The 23,625-nt window shown below is 35.3% G+C and overlaps 6 non-coding genes across 6 annotated transcripts; 4 read left to right on the top strand and 2 right to left on the bottom strand.

Annotated features, from left to right (window-relative positions):
• The first annotated feature begins 800 nt into the window (after positions 1–800).
• Positions 801–873, top strand: Trnat-ugu. The gene has a single exon. It is a non-coding gene; the product is annotated as a tRNA-Thr (tRNA).
• Positions 874–4,498: 3,625 nt separating this feature from the next.
• Trnat-ugu lies at positions 4,499–4,571 on the top strand. Its single transcript has one exon. It is a non-coding gene; the product is annotated as a tRNA-Thr (tRNA).
• A 2,862-nt stretch (positions 4,572–7,433) lies between these two features.
• On the top strand, positions 7,434–7,505 carry Trnag-ucc. Its single transcript has one exon. It is a non-coding gene; the product is annotated as a tRNA-Gly (tRNA).
• Positions 7,506–10,756: 3,251 nt separating this feature from the next.
• On the top strand, positions 10,757–10,829 carry Trnat-ugu. The gene has a single exon. It is a non-coding gene; the product is annotated as a tRNA-Thr (tRNA).
• Positions 10,830–15,462: 4,633 nt separating this feature from the next.
• Positions 15,463–15,535, bottom strand: Trnat-ugu. Its single transcript has one exon. It is a non-coding gene; the product is annotated as a tRNA-Thr (tRNA).
• Positions 15,536–21,012: 5,477 nt separating this feature from the next.
• Positions 21,013–21,085, bottom strand: Trnat-ugu. The gene has a single exon. It is a non-coding gene; the product is annotated as a tRNA-Thr (tRNA).
• Positions 21,086–23,625: the final 2,540 nt, after the last annotated feature.

The raw sequence follows: 23,625 nt of genomic DNA on the forward strand, positions 1-23,625 counted from the left end.
CAACAAAATCATACATTCGGACTTAAACTATAACGAAACAGTTTCTATAATAAACCAGCTATGACAAACCTTACCGATGTAATGTGTAATAATACTACTGTTAAAGATGTATAATTTCATTAAAAATATATTTCAAAGCCTCCAGTGAGGATCGAACTCACGACCAGTGCTCTAACCACTGAGCTATGGAGGCGACAAAGAAAACAAATCGTGTGACATTTGTATTTAAGTATAATTGATTAGCAGCTGTGATGCGCACGGCGTTTCTACTATTGATATAAATCAATGTTTCTGAGATTCGGTGACATCTTTGATTTGCACCGTCTCTGTCACAATATGTCAATATTGCCGTGGTGTTCTTTTCAGCAATAAATATATTGCTAACAATGATATGTTGGTATTTATCATTTCTACATTTTTGCAATAATAATATAATTGGGTGCATCTGGAAGTCATACAGGAAATAATCCTTCCCATTGCTAGAAATATATCAGTCCTAAATAACTGCCTTTCTCCTTTTAATTGTTTGATGGGGCATAGATATCTCCAATCAATTACAATATATGAAAACAAAAAAACAAATGATTGAAGAAAAAGGAGGAAGTAAATTCGTATGAAAATTAGATTTGATGTTGAGTAGCACAAAATAGCAAACTCTATTTGTAAGGAGAGAGGCAGAAGAATTAAAAGATGTTACTTCAACACTAGAACATTGATTTCCATTAATATAAATAGACCCGCAGGTCACAGCTGTTATTCAATAACACTCAGTAAGTTAAAGATAAGTATATGGACATATCGCCTCCATAGCTCAGTGGTTAGAGCACTGGTCTTGTAAACCAGGGGTCGTGAGTTCAATTCTCACTGGAGGCTTGCAATTATTTTTTGGTATATCACCTGTGTATATTTCATGTGACTACCGATGTTTTGATATTTTATTGAAATCTTGAAGACACACATGTAAATATATATAGAAATTTAACGCTGTTGTACAGGACATATTAGTTAGTGTTGGATAGCTATTGGGTAGGCTGCAATTACTGACGTATACTATGCTGTATATTATATAATAAATAAGGTGGAATTAAATAAAAGCATTTGATAACAATAAGATTTTAAAAAATAGCAAGTTTCAGCTAGTATGACGGAAAATAATACGCAACCCCCAGAATAATTACGCTTTTTTATTGTTAAAGAATCGATGACATACAATTATTTATATCGAGATGCGCATGAGATCAGCAAGAAAATAGCAGTATAGCCAATTGGAAAGGTGTCTTTAAAACCCTTTGTTATGTTACCTTTGTTGTCATGTTGTTTTCCACCCGGTTCAACTATTTCTATAAAGTCGTATATGGTTATTCTTCGCTTTTCGTCTTGGTATAGAACGTTTTCCTAAGCGATGAAGGTTATTGCTTCTGTCCCCTAACCGAGATAAATCAAAGTTATCTATAACAGTATTTACTGTTCTCTGCTTGACTGATGAACGTAAGACATACACATGTTATTGTATCTGTAAGATTTTGTAGTCATTGACCAAAAATAGAGTCACTGCTTTATATAACTGTTACGTCTCTCGATGATGACTCATCGATGATGCCTCATCGATGATGTTATGGGCCAAGAAGTGGAAATCCGAAATTGTCTAAAGCTCATTTAAAAAAAAATATGATCAGTTTGAAATTGTTGGCGCTGGTGTCTGGTTGGAATATTTTGACTATTGTGGAATCACAAGAAGCGGATTACAGAGTATGATCCCACTTAAAAGAATTCTTGCATAGCTCAAACATCGTAAACACAGACCAACCTTACATCATCGTAACTGTTGAATTGATTTGGATAAGGATTGACCTTCATTTTGACGGCGTATACGGTAGTATGAACACATTTAGTAACGAACATATTCTTTACGGAGCGCTGAATGAAGTTAGTAACAAAGTAATTCCAATGTTTTAAAGAGACACCACACTTGAAGCATGTAACTCAATCGTCAAAGCTGCTGTAGAAAACATCCGTTACAGGCGAGTTGATATGGAAGCTAACGCTGGATTTCTGGCCAATTGGCAAAAGTATCCGCACATTAACAACAATTAACCAGTGATTGGTGACGTGGGTGCACCCCTGGTAAAAGATGACGAACACTTCAGCTGTCTGTGACGTTGTCCACAGGTACTAACTTTCGTCAAAGACACAAATTAAATGTAGATCTTCGGACACTACCAGGAACCTCTCCAAACAAATCTAACGACACGCTTCCTGTCCTTCTTCTCTTGAATGAACCGCCACATTGTCTTTCCCATTTTACGTTGATTTCTTGAAGAAGTGCTAGTTAAGCCTCCGCTCGATTGGGAAGGATTCTGCTGACTGTTGACAGCTGCCTCTGTTTTTAATTTGGATGGTGTCTTTCTGAAGTCTAGATGAGAGTAATGTAGTTCTTGAACAAACCTCCCTGTTATACAGGGATGGTATACCGAGGTATAGGACGTCAAAGGGAGATATAGGTGGAGGAATAGGAGGTATCGAAAGCATTATAGGATGTATGTCGGAGGTAACAGGGTAGGAAAGTATAGTAGTGTTTCATACCCTTATTATATAACTACTGATATAGAAGGTATATCGTAATCAAACATTTTTGTATAAATTCTGTTGGTTAAGTTTCCCTCTAACTATCCATTAACAAATACATCATATCACAATATATGTGGAAGGTTTCTAGTTTATTACAAACCGTTTGAACATTTTATATACACATGCGGTACAAGTGTACTATTACACCTAAATGGTATGTTATTTCCAATAAAGTAACTTAGCTCATTCACCCTGATGTTTGCCGTAACCTTAATACCTACAATTATCTCTGTTGAGTGATGGATCATAACTTACAAACTTTATTCATTATTTATTTGAAATGAAGAAGTACTCATTTTGAAATGTATATTACCAAGGGGTTTTGTGCACCTTTCGTCTGATTCAACAGTAGTTTATACCAGTTTGGATCGTTTGGCCTGTAGTATCACTGATAAGTTCAATAAGGACAATGTACCTGTATGTGCAGTGTAATTATTTATGCATTGAACTGCTTTCAATTGGCGGTCATATTGCCTATGAATGCCAACTGAAAGCATTTCAATTCTCATATTTACATTTTTTTGGAATCTGTTTATCTCATAAAAAAAAAGTTACATTTATTATTATTCAGCATTTAGTTCAAATAATGTATGCATCGTGAATGCTTGTTCAATGAATAGAACAGCCATCGCCCTGTGAGGGTCGGTGATATTCAACGTAATAACAATGACGTCATAATAGCTATGACGTCAAAAATCGGTCCATGGCATTCATAACCTATATGAATGCCAACTAAGTTTGGTAGGGTTATCGAGAGGCAATGCCATACGATGGTATAATATATCTTTGGCATACTGTATTTTAAACCAAATTTTGTAGGTGAAATCACGTGTGTAATTTATGGTCATCTTTATAGAATTACTTTGATTGTTTCCGACTGAAATGATGTTTACAATAGTCTGATAGGTAACAATTTGTCCTAGGAGATATATTTTCACCTCCATCACAATTCACTGTTTGTATTTTCCTCCTTAACCCAATATAGTACAGACTGTTCTGATGAATGTTGTTCATGGTATGTTTTCATTTGTTTATAACTTTAAACAAAACTCAATACAAAAATTCAACAAAATCATACATTCGGACTTATACTACGACGAAACAGTTTGTATAATAAACCAGCTGTGGAAAACCTTACTGATGTAATGTGTTATAATCCTAATGTTAAATATTTATAATTTTATTAAAAATATATTTCAAAGCCTCCAGTGAGGATCAAACTCACGACCAGTGCTCTAACCACTGAGCTATGGAGGCGACAAAGAAAACAAATCGTGTGACATATGTATTTAAGTATAATTGATTAGCAGCTGTGATGCGCAAGGCGTCACTATTGATATAACTCAATGTTTCTGAAATTCGGTGACATCTTTGATTTGCACTGTCTTTGTCACAATAAGTCAATATTGCTGTTGTGATCTTTTCATCAATAAATATGTTACTAACAAAGATATGTTGATTATCCTCAATTAAAAATTTGTACATTTTTACAATAATAATTACAATTGGGTGCATCTTGAAGTCATACAGGAAATAATCCTTCCCTTTGCTAGAAATATATCAGTCCTAAATAACTGCCTTTCTCCTTTAAGTTGTTTGATGGGGCATAGATATCTCCACTCAATAACCAGATATGAATACACGAAAAGAAAGAAAGAAAGAAAAAGGAGGAAGTAAATTCGTATGAGAATTATATTTGATGTTGAGTAGCACAAAATAGCAAAATCTATCTGAAAGGAGAGAGACAGAAGAATTAAAAGATGTCACTTCAACACTAGAACATTGATTTCCATTAATATCAAAAGAACCGCGGGTCACAGCTGTTATTCAATAACACTTAGTAAGTTAAAGATAAGAATATGTACATATCGCCTCCATAGCTCAGTGGTTAGAGCACTGGTCTTGTAAACCAGGGGTCGTGAGTTCAATTCTCACTGGAGGCTTGAAATTATTCTTTTGGTATATTTCATGTGACTACCGATGTTTTGATATTTTATTGAAATTTTGAAGACACACACACGCTGTTGTACAGGACATATTAGTTGGTCGGCTGCAATTACTACCGTATACTATGCTGTATATTACATGATAAATAAGGTTTATAACTTATACATCACAAACAAGTTTATGTGAGGTCTAGAACCAGCCAAGATATTCGTCATGTCATGAATAACGATTGGTGTGCACAAAATATTGAATGAAAGTGTTTTGCTACGTTTGCCGGAGGTACGTTGAGTCCTCGAACCGAATGAAATGAAGTATTTTGAATATAGCCTATAATTGTTAATACTCATAGTACCATGCTATATTTGACGACAACAGGTAGAAATATGCAAGACCACACACTTGTGTTTTTCTAACGAATCAGAAAGCGCGAGTTTATTGCGCGGACGAATATATATGTCCGCGCAATAATTCTGATTCGTAAGAAAAACACAAGTGTGTGGTCTTGCTTTTATCACATACCTTCCGTATTTGAAACAGATCGATACAAATATTTTATAAACTTTGATATTTTTTGCAAATACCGGGACTTTTTCACTTCGCCATGACAAGGGGATTCCCATTAAATGTAGTTCCGGCTAGTAGGTAAATACAACATTCCGTATTGCACATGTGCAATACAGAACGTCGTATTTCATGGTCTGAAAATTGCTTGTATAACAATAACAAGATTCAAAAGGTATGTTAAGAGGTGGTATTGAATAAAAACATTTGATTACAATAAGATTTAGAAAATAGCAAGTTTGAGTTAGTATGACGGAAAATGATACGTAACTCCCAGAATAATTACCTGGAATTCCTTTGGCTTTTTTATTGTAAACAAATTGTTAATAGACCAGCAAGAAAATAGCAGTATAGCCAATTGGAAATGTGCCTTCAAAACCCTTTGCTATGTTACCTATGTTTTCATGTTGTTTTCCTCCTGGTTCAACTATTTCTATAAAGTCGTATATGGTTATTCTTCGCTTTTTGTCTTGGTATGGAACGATTTCCTAAGCGAGGAAGGTTATTGCTTCTGTCCCCTAACCGAGATAAATCAAAGTTCTTTATAATAGTATTTACTGTTTTCTGCTTGACTGATGAACGTTAGATATACACATGTGATTGTATCCGTAGGATTTTGTAGTCCTTGACCAAAAATATAGCCACTGCTTCATATAGCTGTTTCGTCTCTCGATGACTCATCGATGACGTTAGAGGCCAAGAAGTGGAAATCCGAAATTGTCTAAAGCACATTAAAAAAAGAATGAGGATCAGTTTGAAATGGATGGCGCTGGTGTCTGGTTGGAATATCGTGACTATTGTGGAATCACAAGATGCTGATTTCAGGGTATGATGCCACTTAAAAGAATCTTTGCATAGCTCAAACATCGTAAACACAGACCAACCTCTTACATCATCGTAGCTGTTGGAAGGATTGACCTTCATTTTGACGGCGTATACGGTAGTATGAACACAGTGTGTAACGAACATATTCTTTACGGAGCGCTGAATGCAGTTAGTATCAAAGTAATTCCAATGTTTTAAAGAGACACCACACTTGAAGCATGTTACTCAATCGTCAAAGCTGCTGTAGAAAACATTCGTTACAGGCGAATTGATATGGAAGCTAACGATGGATTTCTGGACAATTGGCAAAAATATCCGCACATTAACAATATTTAACCAGGGATTGGTGACGTGGATTCACCCCTGGTAAAAGATGACTAACACTGCAGCTGTCTGTGACGTTGTCCACGGGTTTTGTGACGTCGAAATATCCCGGGTAAAAAGATGACGAACACAGCAGCTGTCTGTGACACTGTCCAAAGGCACTAACCTCTCTAAAAAAATCTAACGACACGTTTCCTTTCCTTCTTCTCTTGAATGAACCGCCCTCTTGTCTTTCCCTTTTTGCGTTAATTTCTTGAAGAAGTGCTAGTTAACCCTCCGCTCGATTGGGAAAGATTCTGCTGGCTGTTGACAACTGCTTCTGTCTTTAATTTTGATGGTGTCTATCTGAACTCTAGATGAGAGTAATGTAGTTCTGGAACATATCTCCCTGTTATACAGGGATGCCATAACGAGGTATAGGACGTCAAAGGGAGATATAGGTGGAGGAATAGGAGGTATCGAAAGCATTATAGGATGTATGTCGGAGGTAACAGGATAGGAAAGTATAGTAGTGTTTCATATCATTATTATATAACTACTTATATAGAAGGTTTACGTTATCAAACTATTTTTATATAAATCATGTTGGTTAAGTTTCTCTCTAACTATCGATTAACGAATACATCATATCACAAAATATGTGAAAGGTTTCTAGTTGATAACAAACCGTTTGTACATTTCTTATATACATTCGATACAAGTGTACTATTACACCTAAAAAATGTATTATTTCCAATAAAGTAACTTAGCTCATTCACCCCTGAAATTTCATCATAATATATTCCAACCTTCAGATTGGAGGGTTCATTAGTGTCTTCAGGGGTGAATGAGGTAAGCACGGATATTTTTAAAAATCATTTTTTTCTGAGGAAAAATATTATTCTCTGCGCAACATTGTTTTACCGATCTCTCACGATCAGTCCCTAATTCACTATAACAAATCCTTTTTTAGCGCCTTTCGAGGTTTGAATATACAATGCGATAAGTTTTGATCGCGCCAATTGAAATTTCTGTTTATCATTTTCTATTGTATTTTAGCGGGTGTGCCAATTCATCAATACATCAATCTGTCACAATTTGAAAATGCACGAAAAGAGTGCATATAAACTTACTCTCACGATAAAAGTTCTGGACCAACAAAGACACAAGCGTCGGTGGTGTAACGGTCAGCATGGTTGCCTTCCAAGCAGTCGATCCGGGTTCGACTCCCGGCCGACGCACACTGTTATTGTTGATTTTAATTAACTTTTCAGAGAGATATTGTTCATATGTATTGTGTTATTTCGTTCCGAAAGTAAAAACGAAGTGCGATGAATAATCCAACGTAATCCCACACTACCCACACCAAAGGGAATATAGCGTAGTACATAATGTAGTAGGCCACTCCTGTTCGTCGTGTTGTTAATTAAGGACTTCCCACCCTTCGTAATACACATGCTTTTCTTGTCGTATTTTCGTGTCGTCATTTCCGTATTGTGTATGGGGCATTCCATTAACGTAGTGTAAATTATAGTAACACCGGGTAAACAATAGTACACGTGCACGTTCGTGACGATGATATGTCAACACCCGATATCGAGACTAACATGGAAATGTGTAATCACACGTACTTCAGAAATAAAGCTTACGATACCAAGACATTAATTAACTCACGGGAAAACACTGACATACGATCAGACGACTTCAAGAAGGTCGTATATCAGGCGCATGGAATGCAGACTGATGTGTTTTGTTTACCGACCTCACCTGTACGTATCGTGTCCGCTTTCCAAAAGTGGTCCAATATATATTCTGGGTTTAATATTACTGTTTTTGTGCTGCAGTATTCAATATAGCGTAGCACATGATGTAATAAGCCACTCCTGCTCGTCGTGTCGTTAATTAAGATCGAGAAAAGTGGCAAAAGTAGGAGTCTATAGTGACCTTGATTGTAATTTCGGGAGGAGATAAACTATCCACCTGTTCCATTATTTGCTATTTTAAAAACAGTATAACTCCGATATATCCGAAACTGAAATTGAAGGACTTGACAAAGACTGTGGTAGCAGTCCATAATTTTGTGTTTTGTTTAGTACAAGTTGGTCAAAAGCTGGGCACGGTACAATCCCACAGGAATGTTAATCATAAGCTCAGTCATTCCCACGATTTCGTTGTCAAAATATTTAATTTTGGCCTTCGTCGTTTTTTCTCTCAAAATGTTCCCAAAATATTTAACACTCAAGTTCATTAATCGCCTGACAGGAAGAGTGTTAAGAGTGGAAAAGTCGAAAGGTCTGATAAAGGAAACATTATTGAGGAGAGAAGAAGACGCTGAAGATTGTTTTAATGATTCCATTAAATCAATCTCTGGATTATACAGTGGGTCAACACGAAATTTAACTTATTTGCATTTCTAAACCGTAAGGTGGTAGGCTCTGCTGATGGATTTCTTGGTCCCTGAGGTTTGCCGTTACCTAAAACCTACACTTATCTCTGGTAAGTGATGGATCATAACGTACAAACTTTACTCATTATTTATTTGAAATGAAGAAGTACTCCTCTAACTTTTGAAATGTATATTACTATGGGTTTTGTTTTGATTCTAAAAACACTTGATAAGAGCCAGACCAAACGTGGTTAATGTTAGTTCCCATAGAATAAGAACATGGTATGAAAAAAGTATTCAGTGCCTTTAAAAGTCATAATGTGAATGCTTTAAATGTTTTGAATAAAGGTTTCAAGAATTATGCATTAAAGAAAATAATACCAATGTTAGTGTTTTCAAAACACACATCACCAACATGAGTTATCGAGAAAAATAATTGTTGTTTATCATATGATATGATATACTATTTAGCAATACCTCAAAAGGAAATTGACGTATAAAATAGTCCTTTTGGACGTGTATCTATAGAATTGTCATGTGTAAACATATTTTTGCCGTTCTGTGCATTATTCCCGAATCAAGCTTTAGAAACAGTCTGTTGGGTAACTATTTGTCATAAAATGTCATGGAAGGTTTATTTTCATCTCAATCACAGTTCACTGTTTGTAATGGTCGGTTGAGAAACCTTTCTATTTTAAGGAAATTGTTTTCCTCAGTCATATTTTGCTATTTGCTTTTTGAAATGCTCTGTTAAAAACAGTATATATTGCTTATCTTCAATAACTTTTGCAAAATTTACCACAAACAAACTTTTCTATGTGAGTACATATTCAACAAATCTGCGGCATAATCAACAAAAATTACCAAAATGTCACTAAAACCGTAATTCGAATAAAAACGATTACACTGGGACAATATATGAACAAGATTTACATGGATACATTTGGAAATGTACCAGGAGAATAAAACCAGGTGTCCTTCTTCTTCACCGACGAGACCCACCAAGTAAATCTGCTAAATCCAAGTAATGTCTCGTCCTGCAGCAACTTTCAGGAAAGAAACAACAAAACAAACTGGTAAACTAAAAAGCATAATGCCTGGCCTTAAAAACTTTCACATCACACGAAAAAATAACATGTATATCCTGATGGCGAACATGTTAATTTCCACTGTCTTCATCAACCTACATCTTTCGAAACCTTCTGTTGTAGGTTTGTCCATCAGGAGCACATTTCTATGCGGTATAATATATTTCTCATTTACCTTAGAAGTTTCTTTTTTTTTCATCCCTATTTTTGTGTGAGACTGATGTTTCTTCTCTTTGCATTTATATATCCATAAGCAGTAGTTACACGAATGTCTGAAAATGTTTAATATTATGCATATGGGTATGTGTGCGTACAGGTGAAATGATATTAATTATGTTTATACATGGACATGGGTGTTGTCTTACATGAACATGAGTTATACAATATGTGCAGTTATATATGATTTAGTGCAGATATATTTTCCAACACGAAGATATATATCATATGTGATGAAGGTGGATATGTGTTCTATTTTTACACAAGACGTAGCACTGAATGATTGAGACATATATGTCAGACACATGGATGGATGCGTTTATGTGGATAATACAATGTTGAAATTTAAAAATAGACGGAAATAAGTATGTAAGTTTGTGCTAGTGTGGATAAATATGAGAATCCGAATTATGTATGTATGGATAAGCTCTTAATTCAACAGTGCAAGATGATGAAGACTTTGGACAAGTTCCATGATCGCCATCGGGGTATCAAAAAGTAATACGCTAAACCTTTCTCTGATATGAAGGTCGATATCTTGATTATGCTAATTAGAGTGAACTAACACTTGCTAAACCAAAATCTGATTTACAGCATTGTAAAGCATTTCATATGCAATGTATTTATTGGTGAAGATAACACAACAGCAATATTGACTTATAGTGACAGAGACAGACAGTGCAAATCAAAGATGTCACCGAATCTCAGAAAACATTGATTTATATCAATAGTAGAAACGCCATGCGCATCACAGCTGCTAATCAATTAAACAAAAAATGACACACGATTTGTTTTCCAAGGCGCCTCCATAGCTCAGTGGTTAGAGCACTGGTCTTGTAAACCAGGGGTCGTGAGTTCGATCCTCACTGGAGGCTGTGAAATACATTTTTAATGAAATTATTAATCTTTAACATTAGGATTATAACACATTACATCAGTAAGGTTTTTCACAGCTGGTTTATTATACAAACTGTTTCGTCGTAGTTTAAGTCCGAGTGTAGGATTTTGTTGAATTTTTGTATTGCGTTTTGTTTAAAAGTTATAAACAAATGAAAACATACCATGAACAACATTCATCAGAACAGTCTGTACTATATTGGGTCATGGAGGAAAACACAAACAGTGAATTGTGATTGACGTGAAAATTTATCTTTCAGGGCAAATAGTTACCTATCAGACTCTTCGAATAATTATTTCAGTCGGAAATAATCAAAGCAATTTTATAAAGATGACCGTAAATCACACATGTGATTTCACCTACAAAATTTGCTTTAAAATACAGTATGTCAAAGATATATTATACCATCGTATGGCATTGCCTCTCGATAACCCTACCAAACTTAGTTGGCATTCATATAGGCTATGAATACCATGGACCGATTTTTGACGTCATCATCATTATTATGACGTCATTATTGTTACGTTGGATGTCACCGACCCTCATCGGGCGATGGCTTTTCATTGAACAAGCATTCACGATGCATACATCATTTAACTAAATGCTCAATAATAATAAATGTAAAAAAAAATTTATGAGATGAGCAGATTTCAAAAAATGTAAATATAAGAATTGAAATACTTTCAGTTATCATTCATAGGCATTATGAATGCCAACTGGAAAGCAGTTTAGTCCTTATATTTACATTTTTTGGAATCTATTCATCTCATAAAAAATACATTACATGTATTGTTATTCAGCATTTAGTTCAAATAATGTATGCATCGTGAATGCTTGTTCAATAAATCGAACAGCCATCGCCCGGTGAGAGTCGGTAATATCCAACGTAACAATAATGCCGTCATAATAATGATGACGTCAAAAATTGGTCCATGGCATTCATAGTCTATATGAATGCCAACTGAGTGTGTTAGGGGAATCGAGAGGCAATGCCATACGATGGTAAATATATATCTTTGACATATTTTAAACCAAATTTTGTAGGTGAAATCACATGTGTGTTTTATGGTAAGCTTAGTGCTTTGATTATTTTCGACTGAAATAGTTTTCTTTATGTATACTCAAAGTTGTTTTGTCTTATACAGAAACAGTCTCAATCCACTTCGGATTATGTTATGTCACCGTTGACACTTGCCAGCATCTCTGATATTCCTGATAGGCCTAGCTAGGGGTGTGGTGACGATTGTAGAGAAGGGCAGTATGAAATCATATTTGCAAAATATAGCACTTGATATTTTTGTGCTTATGTTAGAAAATCATATATTGTTAGAAATGGAATGGGTTCCCAGGGAGGAAAATGTGTGTGCTGTTTTTATCAGTAACATTGTCGATGTTGACGATTGGGGTGTGACTGAAAGTGTTTTTCAGCTGTTTGATGATATTTAGGATCCTTTTGATGTGGATTGGTTTGCTTCCTGGTATAATAGAAAGGTATCTACATTTTATTCTAGGTATTGGAATCCAGGTTATAGAGGTATTGATACTTTTTCAGCAAGTTGGACTGGGATAAATGGTTGGTTTGTTCCACCAGTGTACCTCATTTCGAGAGATATTAGGTATATGCAAATGTGTAATGCGTATGGCACGCTTATTATTCCTTTTTGGAAGTCTGGTAGGTTTTGGTCCTACGAACAGAAAAACGTTTTTACACACCATCCAGATCGGGGAAAGGTATGTTTGGACATGTCGATTTAACATTTCCGATGCTTGCGGTACGTACTGATTTTCGGTAGATATATATCTGCTTGTATGGTTTGGTACATACTTTGTATATTTGTACATATCGTTATGTGGGCAAGAATTGCTATACCGGCTTTCGGTGAGAAATTTGCAATGCGATTAGCATTTTATTCTATTGTGATACCAGTTGTTGGTGAGATAATCATGTTATACGATTGGTTTAATGAGCAGTTTATATTTACTGCTGTACCGGTTTTCGGTGAGTAATTTTCAATATGATTAGCAAGATAATAATTGTTTAATACCGGTTTTCGGAGAGGGAATCGTTTTACACGATTTCTATTGACTAGTATGGCTAGCAGTTTATATTTTCTGCTGTACCGATTTTCGGTGACAATGGTTTCAGATGATTAGCAGCTATGATTATTGTTGATTACCGGTTTTCGGTGAGGGCATCGTTTTACACGATATGTTTGTTTAACATGTACCAATTTTCGGTGAGAATGGTTTTCAATATGATTAGCAGTCTGTTTCATAACGGTTTTCGGTGAGTGAATCGTTGATAAGCAGAATATATATTTACTGCTGTAATTCCGGTGAATTTTTGTTTAGCAGTTATTTGCTGTTAAATTCGGATTTTCAAAGAAAACTGTTTTAACAAGAAAAACGGGAATACATATTACATGCCGTGCATATATGATTGTTGTGCGGTATGTTGAGTTTGAAATTAACACGTTGTTGTTGAGCTTGTACAGTTTGTGTTCTGATAGATAATTATTGTGGTATTTGTTTTTCTGTTTTTTACGTTTAGTGACACATGCTTTGAAAGATGAGTACGATATGGTGCCGGATCATCTCAAAGACTTTGCGTTGATGGTTCCACAATTGTTACAGGGGTGTAAAGCAGACAGTACCATTAGGAAATATTGTCATCGTTTTTTGCGATGGAAAAAATGGGCGAGTCAAAATGGTTTTGAGGAGCATGATATCTTTCCGACAAAACCGTTTATGTTATGTATATATCTATCCTATTTAGTTAGAAATAACGGTAATGTTGGTAGTATAACAGATGCGTTACACGGTATTAAATGGGCACACAATATTGTAGGTAAAACATCGCCTACATATTCTTTATTACTGAAAAATGTTTTTGAGGGAGCTAAACGATTGTTAGAGAAACCTATTAGGAGGAAGGAACCAATCACAGTGTCAATTTTGAATAATGTATATGATGACTTTTTTGATAATAACAATTTATATATTCAAAGAAAGAATTTTAACAATGTGTTTGTTTGCATACTCAGGTTTCATGAGGAGTGCAGAGGTGTTAGCTTTACGGAGGTCTGATATCCAGATACGCACAACACATTTAGAAACTTTTGTGGAACAGTCGAAAAAAGTCGTATACAGATTTGGCGCATTGATTCTTCTGAGCAGGACGGAGTCGCGGTTGTGTCCAGTGTGTAATTTTGAAATTTATGCAAAATTGTCTGGGATTAGTGATGATTCCGAAGAATACGTTTTTCGTAATGTTACGAGAAAAGGTGATAAGTATGTGTTAAGGAAGGCTAAAAAACCGATGTCCTATTCGCGATTCAGGGAAAATTTTATTGAGACTTTTTCAGATTTTGTGCCCGACCTCAAACGTTTGGATTACACAGTTTTCGTGCAGGTGGGGCTTCAGCTGCAGCTAATAGTGCTATTCCGGACAGGTTGTTTAAACGGCATGGGAGGTGGCGATCGGAGACCGCGAAGGATGGTTATGTTAAAGACAATTTGACGAACGTTTAAGTGTTTCTCAGCATTGGAATTGATAATAATAGAAATGTGACAGTTAGTGTGCGTATCTTGGATTTTTTCTATTTCTAATAGTTTCGGATTATTTTCCCGTTCTTTGAGTTCATCGGTCAGTGCCTATGTCGCTGGGAAATACAGATTTTGTATTTGTGTTGTTTATCCTATTGGATACCATAGAGAAGAGAAATACAATTTCAACAGGTTGACGGTAGGAATTAGGATGTGATTATTTTTTTTTTGGTATGGGAAACGCCAATAGGTGACGCTATTGGTGGTATTTGCACGTGCAAATGGTATGATTTGTTACCTATACGTGTCATTCAGGTAACAAGAAGCACACGTGCATTTTTATTTTTTTTATTTTCTAAATGGGGTTATTATATTGAGATTAATAGGTTAGGAGTTATATGTTGGTGTGTGAGATGTACATTATTGTGTAATTGTGTTTATTAATCATGATGATTGTAAATAAACATAGGTCAGTGCCTATGTCGCTGGGAAATACAGTTTTTGTATTCGTGTTTTGTAATCCTATTGGATACTATAGAGAAGAGAATATTGTTGTTTTTCAGGCATTTTTTAAATCTTACTGTAATCAACTGCTTTTATTTAATACCGCCTCTTTCTAGCAGTTGTCGTCAAACATAGCATGGTGTTATGAGTATTAACAATTATAGGCTACATTCGAAATACTTCATTTCATTCGGATCGTCGAGGACTCGAGTAATGTACCACCGGCAAACGTAACAAAACACTTTCATTCAATTTCGAACGACACCAATCGTTATTCATGACATGATGAATACTTTGGCTGGTTCTAGACCTCACATAAACTTGTTTGTGATGTATAAGTTATTAACCTTATTTATCATATCAAATACAGCATAATTTACGGTAGTAATTGCAGCCTACCCAATAGCTATCCAACACAAACTAATATGTCCTGTACAACAGAGTTAAATTTCTAGATATATTGTCTTGTGTGTCTTCAAAATTTCCATAAAATATCAAAACATTCATTTTGTAGGTAGACACATGAAATATGCACAGGTTTTTTACAAAAAAAATATTAAAGCCTCCAGTGAGAATTGAACTCACGACCCCTGGTTTACAAGACCAGTGCTCTAACCACTGAGCTATGGAGGCGATATGGACATAAAATTATCTTTAATTTACTAAATGTTATTGACTAACAGCTGTTACCCGCGGATCTTTTGATATTAGCGGAAATCAATGTTCTAGTGTTGAAGTGACATCTTTTAACTCTTCTGACTCTCTCCTTACAAATAGATATTGTTATTTTGTCCACTCAACATCAAATATAATTCCCATACGATTTACTACCTCCTTTTTCTTTATTCATTTATTTTCTTGTATTCATATTTTATAATTGAGTGGAGATATCTATGCCCCATTAAACAATTAAAAGGAGAAAGGCAGTTATTTAGGACTGATATATTTCTAGCAAAGGGAAGGATTATTTCCTGTATGACTTCCAGATGCACCTAATGATCATGTATTTTTTTAAATATTTTAATTGATGATAATCAACATATCTTTGTTAGCAATGTATATATTGCTGAAAAGAACACAACAACATTGACTTATTGTGACAGAGACAGTGCACACCACTTTTCTTGATCTTAATTAACGACATGACGAGCAGTAGTGTATTACTACGTTATGTACTACGCTATACGATAGGTGTTCCGATTTTGCTTTTTCTCTTTGGTGTGGGAAGTGTGGGATGAGTTGGACTATACATCGCTGTTTTTACTTTCGGAGCGAAACAACAAAATACATCTCAGCAAATATCTCTCTGAAAAGTTAATTAAGATCAACAAAAATAGTGTGCGTCGAACCCGGATCGACTGCTTGGAAGGCAACCATGCTGACCGTTACACCACCGACGTTTGTGTCTTAGTAGGTCCAGGACTTTAATCGTGATCGTAAGTTTATTTTGATGCACTCAAATTTCAACGCATTTTCAAATTGTGACAGATTGAGCATGGATGAATGGGCACACCCGGTAAAAATGCAATGGAAATCAATAAATAGAAATTTAATTTCATTTGTGTCTTTGACGAAAGTTAGTACCTATGGACAGTGTCACAGACAGTTTCAGCGTTCGTCATCGTTTACCCGGGATGCATCCACTTCACCAATCCCTGGTTAAATGTTGTGATTGTGCAGATACTTTTGCCAATTAGCAAGAAATCCTTCGTTAGCTTCCATATCAACTCGCCTGTAACGGATGTTTTCTACAGCAGCTTTGACGATTGCGGTGCATGCTTCATGTGTTTTGTCTCTTTAAAACATTGGAATTACTTTGACGACATCAAATCGAACACATGAGAATGACAAACAACAGTATTTGTGAGCATTTTTCTAAACAAATGAATTAAAATCAACAAAATTAATGTGCGTCGGCCGGAAGTCGACTACATGGAAGGCAACCATGCTGACCGTTACACCACCGACGCATGTGTCATTATTGAACTTTAATTGGCGCAGTTATAATTTAGCACAATATGTATTCAAATCGCAAAAGTAATAACACGTTAACTCTCCAAAAAGAATATATTCGATACTAACTGCATTCAGCGCTTCATAAAGAATATGTTCGTTACTAACTGCGTTCATACTACCGTATACGCCGTCAAAATGAAAGACAATCCTTTTCCAATTCCTTCCAACAGCTACGTTGATGTAAGGTTGCTCTGTGTTTACGATGTTTGAGCTATGCAAGGATACTATTAAGTGGTCTCATACTACGAAATCCGCATCTTGGTGCTTCCACAATAGTCACACTATTCCAACCAGACACCAGCGCCAACCAATTCAAACTGGTCCTCATTCTGTTTTAAAGCTGGTTTCGACAAATTCAAATTTCCACTTCTTGGCCCCTAACATCATCGATGAGTTATCAGCTGTATGAAGCAGTATATTTATGTTTGGTCAATGCATACAACATTTTATAGATGCAATCACATTTGTATGCTTTCGTTCATCAGTCAAGCAGAGAACACTACGTGCTATTTTAAAGAACTTTGATTAATCTCGGTTAGGGGACAGAAACAATAACCTTCCTCCCTTTGGAAAACGTTCCATACCAAAATAAAAAGCGAAGAATAACCATATACGACTTTATAGAAATAGTTGAAACGGGAAGAAAACAACATGCCAACATAGGTAACAATACAAAATGTTTCGAGGGCACATTTCCAATTTTCTATACGTCTACTTTCTTGCTGCTCTCATGCGCATCTTGATATGAATAATTTTAAGTCAACTATTCTTTAACAACAACAAAATCCGAAATTCCAGGTAATTATTCTGGGGGTTATATATCATTATCCATCATACTAGCTCAAACTTGCTATAATAATTACCACTTTCTCTATCATACGAGACTGATGGAAGTGGTTCCAAATATTTGTTTTCTACTAGGTTTTGGATTGGTGTGGCTTTGTTTTACGTCCTATTAACATCTATGGTCATTTAAGGACGTGCCAGGTTTTGAAGGTGGAGGAAAGCCGAAGTTCCCGGAGAAAAACCATCAACCTACGGCCAGTAACTGGCGACTGCCACTCGTAGGTCTCGAACCCGCGACCCATTGGTGGAGGGCTGGTGGTTGCAGAATAGCAGACTTCTTAACCACTTGGCGACTGCGGTCTCTTTGAGACTAGGCACAGCATCTATAAAAATGAAAAATTATTGACAATACATTTGTTGGTTTCGGTGGTAAGATTTTCCAGCAGACTGTAAGTATTTCTTTTGGAATAACATGTGCCAATACTCTGCCCGATTTGTTTCTGATTGTATATGAAGCTACATATATTCATCTTTACTTACAATATGACAAACAGGGACGGCTTACTACTAAGCTGTATGATAAACAGGACTTTTTCGATTTTCCAATAGGGAATTGTCCTTACTTGATACTAACAGCCCTGCTTTCCTACCTACAATGTGTGTATGTCGCAGTAAAACCATTAGATTGCTTTGAATATAAAGCCCTCCTTGTTAGATGTGTCGACTACTGACGGATAAACTCAGATCACAGGGTCTCCAATGATACAGATTGATGAAGGTATTGGGCAATTTTATGGTAGCCTTGTTGATCTCATTTAGAAAATTGCTATTTCTGTGTGTGATACGAGGGTCGATGCTTTACAATAATGTTCTTAAGCATCCCCGTCCATTCGCCTAAAAATGAAATGAGGCATTTCTGAACAATAACCCATACCTTGCGGTAGTTTCTTCAGATTGTTTGGGATATTATGAAATTTAGATTTTGTTTTAGAATAAAAAAAATCAGTAGAACAAAATGAAACAGAAAACATATTATTTGATGCAACAATGGTTTATTAGAAATAAAACACACAAAAAATAATACCAATGTAAAAAATGATGAACAAAACAAAAAAAAATAGTAATTTTCCAACAAAAATACTAAAACAAACAAAAATGCCAGTTACATGAATCAATAAAATTCCTAGTGCCAACGCAACACGTTTAGGACAACGAAATAAAAAAACAGGTGACAAAAAATAAATATAAAGATACAAAAAAAATAAACAAAATAAAAGAGACAACTCTTACATTTGTACCAATAATTCTAAATCACAAAAAGTCATATATACAATTTAAAACATACAATATAGCACTTTTTATATACGAATATAATACAGTAGGCATTACCAACCATTAAAATTACTTCAAATGTAATAACCAATATAAAAAAATGCACATTGTGTATGAATAACATTATAACAAACAATGTACTTTACTGTGTCATAGCAAAAATGTCACAATGAACAACAATAACAAAGTCTCACATACTTTACACAACAATAATAAATTTCTACATAATAGGCAAATAACATACCATGTTGTGATATAAAAAATCACACTATATACAACAATAATAAACTTTGTCATTATATACAGATAACAACATATATTGTGGTTTAACGAATATCACACTTTACAACAATAATAAACTTTTACATTATGTACAAATAACAACATACGATATTATGTTATAAAAATATCACATTGTAAAAATAAAACTGTTGCATGTTATATCAAAAATGAACTTGAAATATAGGCCTATTGGGTATATACATGTTATAACAAATATAGAATAAAATCCTGACTATTGTGATGTATAAAATACCTCCCAGGCCAAAATGTCTTTCCTGTTGGGTATTGCACAACCGTAGCCTAGTACCGCATTCCTTACAACCTTTCTGGTCCAGGTATTCCGATAACATCGCAAGTTCAACCACTCGTCTACCCTGCGACCATGTTAAACAGTTATTGACGTATTCGTGATCACTAGTTCGTCATCGGAAGTCGGTGTCAGCTCATCAGTAAAATTGCCAGTAAGCTTAGTAGGGGCCTCAGTAGCCAGCGTCTCTTCAATGTGTGAACGAGTGTCACTTTGTTTCGTCGCATAGTCGTGTTCTAGCAGTTAATATTGGACATCTCGTTGTTGTTGTTATTGTCTGTTAATGCGTTTAGTTTACATGTAAAACGGCCGATTTTACGTCGGGCTTGCATGCCGGCCATCACTGCCACGACGTTGTTTACATCGTTACGACAGCTTTTTTTGCCCACACTTTCACGATTGGAGATTTTCAACGCAAGGGACACAACTCTGTAGTCGAAACGTTATTCAAACGAAATCCATTCAAGGGAAGATAACAACATTGTCGAAATGGTAATCAGGGGCAGGTGACTCTAACACTGAAAACGACAGTGGAAATCTTTAGTGTTTTGTTCTGGCTGGGACGGGGATCCTTAAGTGTCTTGTGGTTGTCAATATCCGAATTGCCGATGTGAGAACGTGACATCAATATGATGTGATCAAGTTTTAAATGGTAGTTGATGTTGAGAAAGCAAAAAAAATAAACTTCCGGAACACCTGATCTTATTCCTTTTGTTCGGATGATGCAGTGGATAGTGCATTTGCCTTTCATCGAGACGTAAAAAGGTATGGGGTCACCTGCCCGACCACCTGGGTTTTCTCCGTAAACATCAGGGCCAGCAAGAGTGATCAATATAACATTAAATAAAGTTTACATATTTTCATGTAAATCTTTCGATTTTGAGCAGATTACGTTTTTTTTGACACTTCGGTATTCTGTTTTTCAGGGGGTTTTAAAATCTTATTGTAATCGAATACCTTTATTTAATACCAGTTGTCGTCAAATATAGCTTGGTATCATGAGTATTAACACGTATAGGCTATATTCGAAATACTTAATTTCATTCGGATCGAGGACTCAACGTTCCGCCAGCAAACGTAACAAAACACTTTCATTCAATTTTGTACGACACCAATCGTTATTCATGACATGATGAATACCTTGGCTGGTTCTAGACCTCACACTAACTTGTTTGTGATGTATTAGTTATTAACCTTATTTATCAAATAATATACAGCATAATTTACGGTAGTAATTGCAGCCTACCCAACAGCTATCCAACACCAACTAATATGAACTGTACAGCAACGTTAAATTTCTAGATATATTGACATGTGTGTCTTCAAAGATTTAATAAAATATCAAAACATAGGTAGGCACATGAAATATACCAAAATAATAATGTCAAGCCTCCAGTGAGAATTGAACTCACGACCCCTGGTTTACAAGACCAGTGCTCTAACCACTGAGCTATGGAGGCGATATGTACATACACTTATCTTTAACTTACTAAGTGTAATTGACTAACAGCTGTGACCCGCGGGTCTTTTGATATTAATGGAAATCAATGTTCTAGTGTTGAAGTGACATCTTTTAATTTTTCTGTCTCTCTCCTAACAAATAGATATTGCTATGTTGTGCTACTCAACATCAAATAAAATTATCATTTACTACCTCCTTTTTCTTTTTTCATTTATTTGATTGTATTCATTTTTTGTAATTAAGTGGAGATATCTACGCCCCATCAAATAATTAAAAGGAGAAAGGCAGTTATTTAGGACTGATATATTTCTAGCAAAGGGAAGGATTATTTCTTGTATGACTTCCAGATGCACCCAATTATAATGAGTATTGTAAAATTTACAAATATTTTAATTGATGATAATCAATATATCATTGTTAGCAATGTATTTATTGCTGAAAAGAACACAACAGCAATATTGACTTATTGTGACAGAGACAGACAGTACAAATCAAAGATGTCACCGAATCTCAGAAACATTGATTTATATCAATAGTAGAAACGCCGTGCGCATCACAGCTGCTAATCAATTATACTTAAAAACATATGTCACACGATTTGTTTTTTAAGTTGCCTCCATAGCTCAGTGGTTAGAGCACTGGTCGTGAGTTCGGTTCTCACTGGAGGCTTTGAAATATATTTCAATGAAATTATAAATCTTTAACGGTAGTTTTTTACACATTACATCAGTAAGGTTTTTCACAGCTGGTTTATTATAAAAACTGTTTCGTCATAGTTTATGTCCGAATGTATGATTTTGTTGAATTTTTGTATTGCGTTTTGTTTAAAAGTTGTAAACAAATGAAAAGAGACCATGAACAACATTCATCAGAACAGTCTGTACTATATTGGGTTAAGGAGGAAAATACAAACAGTGAATTGTGATTGAGGTGAAAATATATCTTCCAGGACAAATTGTTACCTATCAGACTGTTGTAAAAATTAAATCAGTCGGAAATAATCAAAACAACTCTACAAAGATGTCTGTAAAACACACATGTGATTTCATCTACAAAATTTGGTTTAAAGAATGTCAAATATATAGATTGATCATCGTATGGCATTGCCTCTCGATAACCCTACCAAACTCAGTTGGCATTCATATAGGCTATGAATGTCATTGACCGGTTTTTGACTTCATTATTGTTATGTTTGATATCTCTGACCCTTACATGGCGATTGCTGTTGCATTCATTGAACAAGCATGCACGATGCATACATTATTTGAACTAAATGCTGAATAGCAATAAATGTAATATATTTTTTTATGAGATTAACAGATTCCAAAAATTGTAAAAATAAGAACTGAACTACTCTCAGTTGTCATTTATTGGCAATATGAATGCCAACTGAAATCAGTTCAATGCTTAAATAATTACACTGCACCATATCGGTACATTGTCCTTATTGGACTCGTCAGTGATACTACAGGCCAAACATACCAAAACTGGTATACATTACTGTTGAAACAGACGAAAGGTGCACAAAACACCTTAGTAATATACATTTCGAAAGTTAGAGGAGTACTTTTTCATTTCAAATAAATAATGAGTAAAGTTTGTACGTTATGATCCATCACTCAACAGAGATAATTATAGGTATTAAGGTTACAGCAAACCTCGGAGACTAAGAAATCCACCGGCAGAGCATACCACCTTATGGTTTGAAAATGCAAATAAGGTTAATTCGTGTTGACCCACTGTATAATCCAGAAATGGATTTAATGAAATCTTTCAAACAATCTTCAGCATCTTCTTTTCTCCTCAATAATGTTTCCTGTATCAGACCTTTCGACTTTTCCACTCTTAACAGTCTTCTTGTCAGGCTATTAATGAACATGGGTGTTAAATATTTTGAGATCATTTTGAGAAAATAATGACTGAGGACTTCTTCAAGAAATAAACGGAAAAAGGGAAAGACAAGGTGGCGGTTTATTCAAGTGAAAAAGGAAAGGAAGCGTGTCGTTAGATTTTTTTGGAAAGGATCCTGGCAGTGTCCGAGGATCTACATTTAGTTTGTGTCTTTGACGAAAGTTAGTACCTATGGACAGTGTCACAGACAGTTGCAGCGTTCGTCATCGTTTACCCGGGGTGCATCCACTTCACCAATTCCTGGTTAAATGTTGTGATTGTGCAGATACTTTTGCCAATTAGCCAGAAATCCTTCTTTAGCTTCCATATCAACTCGCCTGTAACGGATGGTTTCTACAGCAGCTTTGACGATTGCGGTACATGCTTCATGTGTGGTGTCTCTTTAAAACATCGGAATTACTTTGACGACATCGAATCGAACACATGAGAATGACAAACAACAGTATTTATGAGCATTTTTCTAAATAAATGAATTAAAATCAACAAAATTAATGTGCGTCGGTCGGAAGTCGACTACTTGGAAGGCAACCATGCTGACCGTTACACCACCGACGCATGTGTCATTATTGAACTTCAATTGACACAATTATAATTTAGCACAATACGTATTCAAATCGCAAAAGTAAT

Source organism: Mizuhopecten yessoensis, unplaced genomic scaffold, assembly GCF_002113885.1.
Source record: "Mizuhopecten yessoensis strain PY_sf001 unplaced genomic scaffold, ASM211388v2 scaffold7903, whole genome shotgun sequence".
Taxonomy (NCBI): domain Eukaryota; kingdom Metazoa; phylum Mollusca; class Bivalvia; order Pectinida; family Pectinidae; genus Mizuhopecten; species Mizuhopecten yessoensis.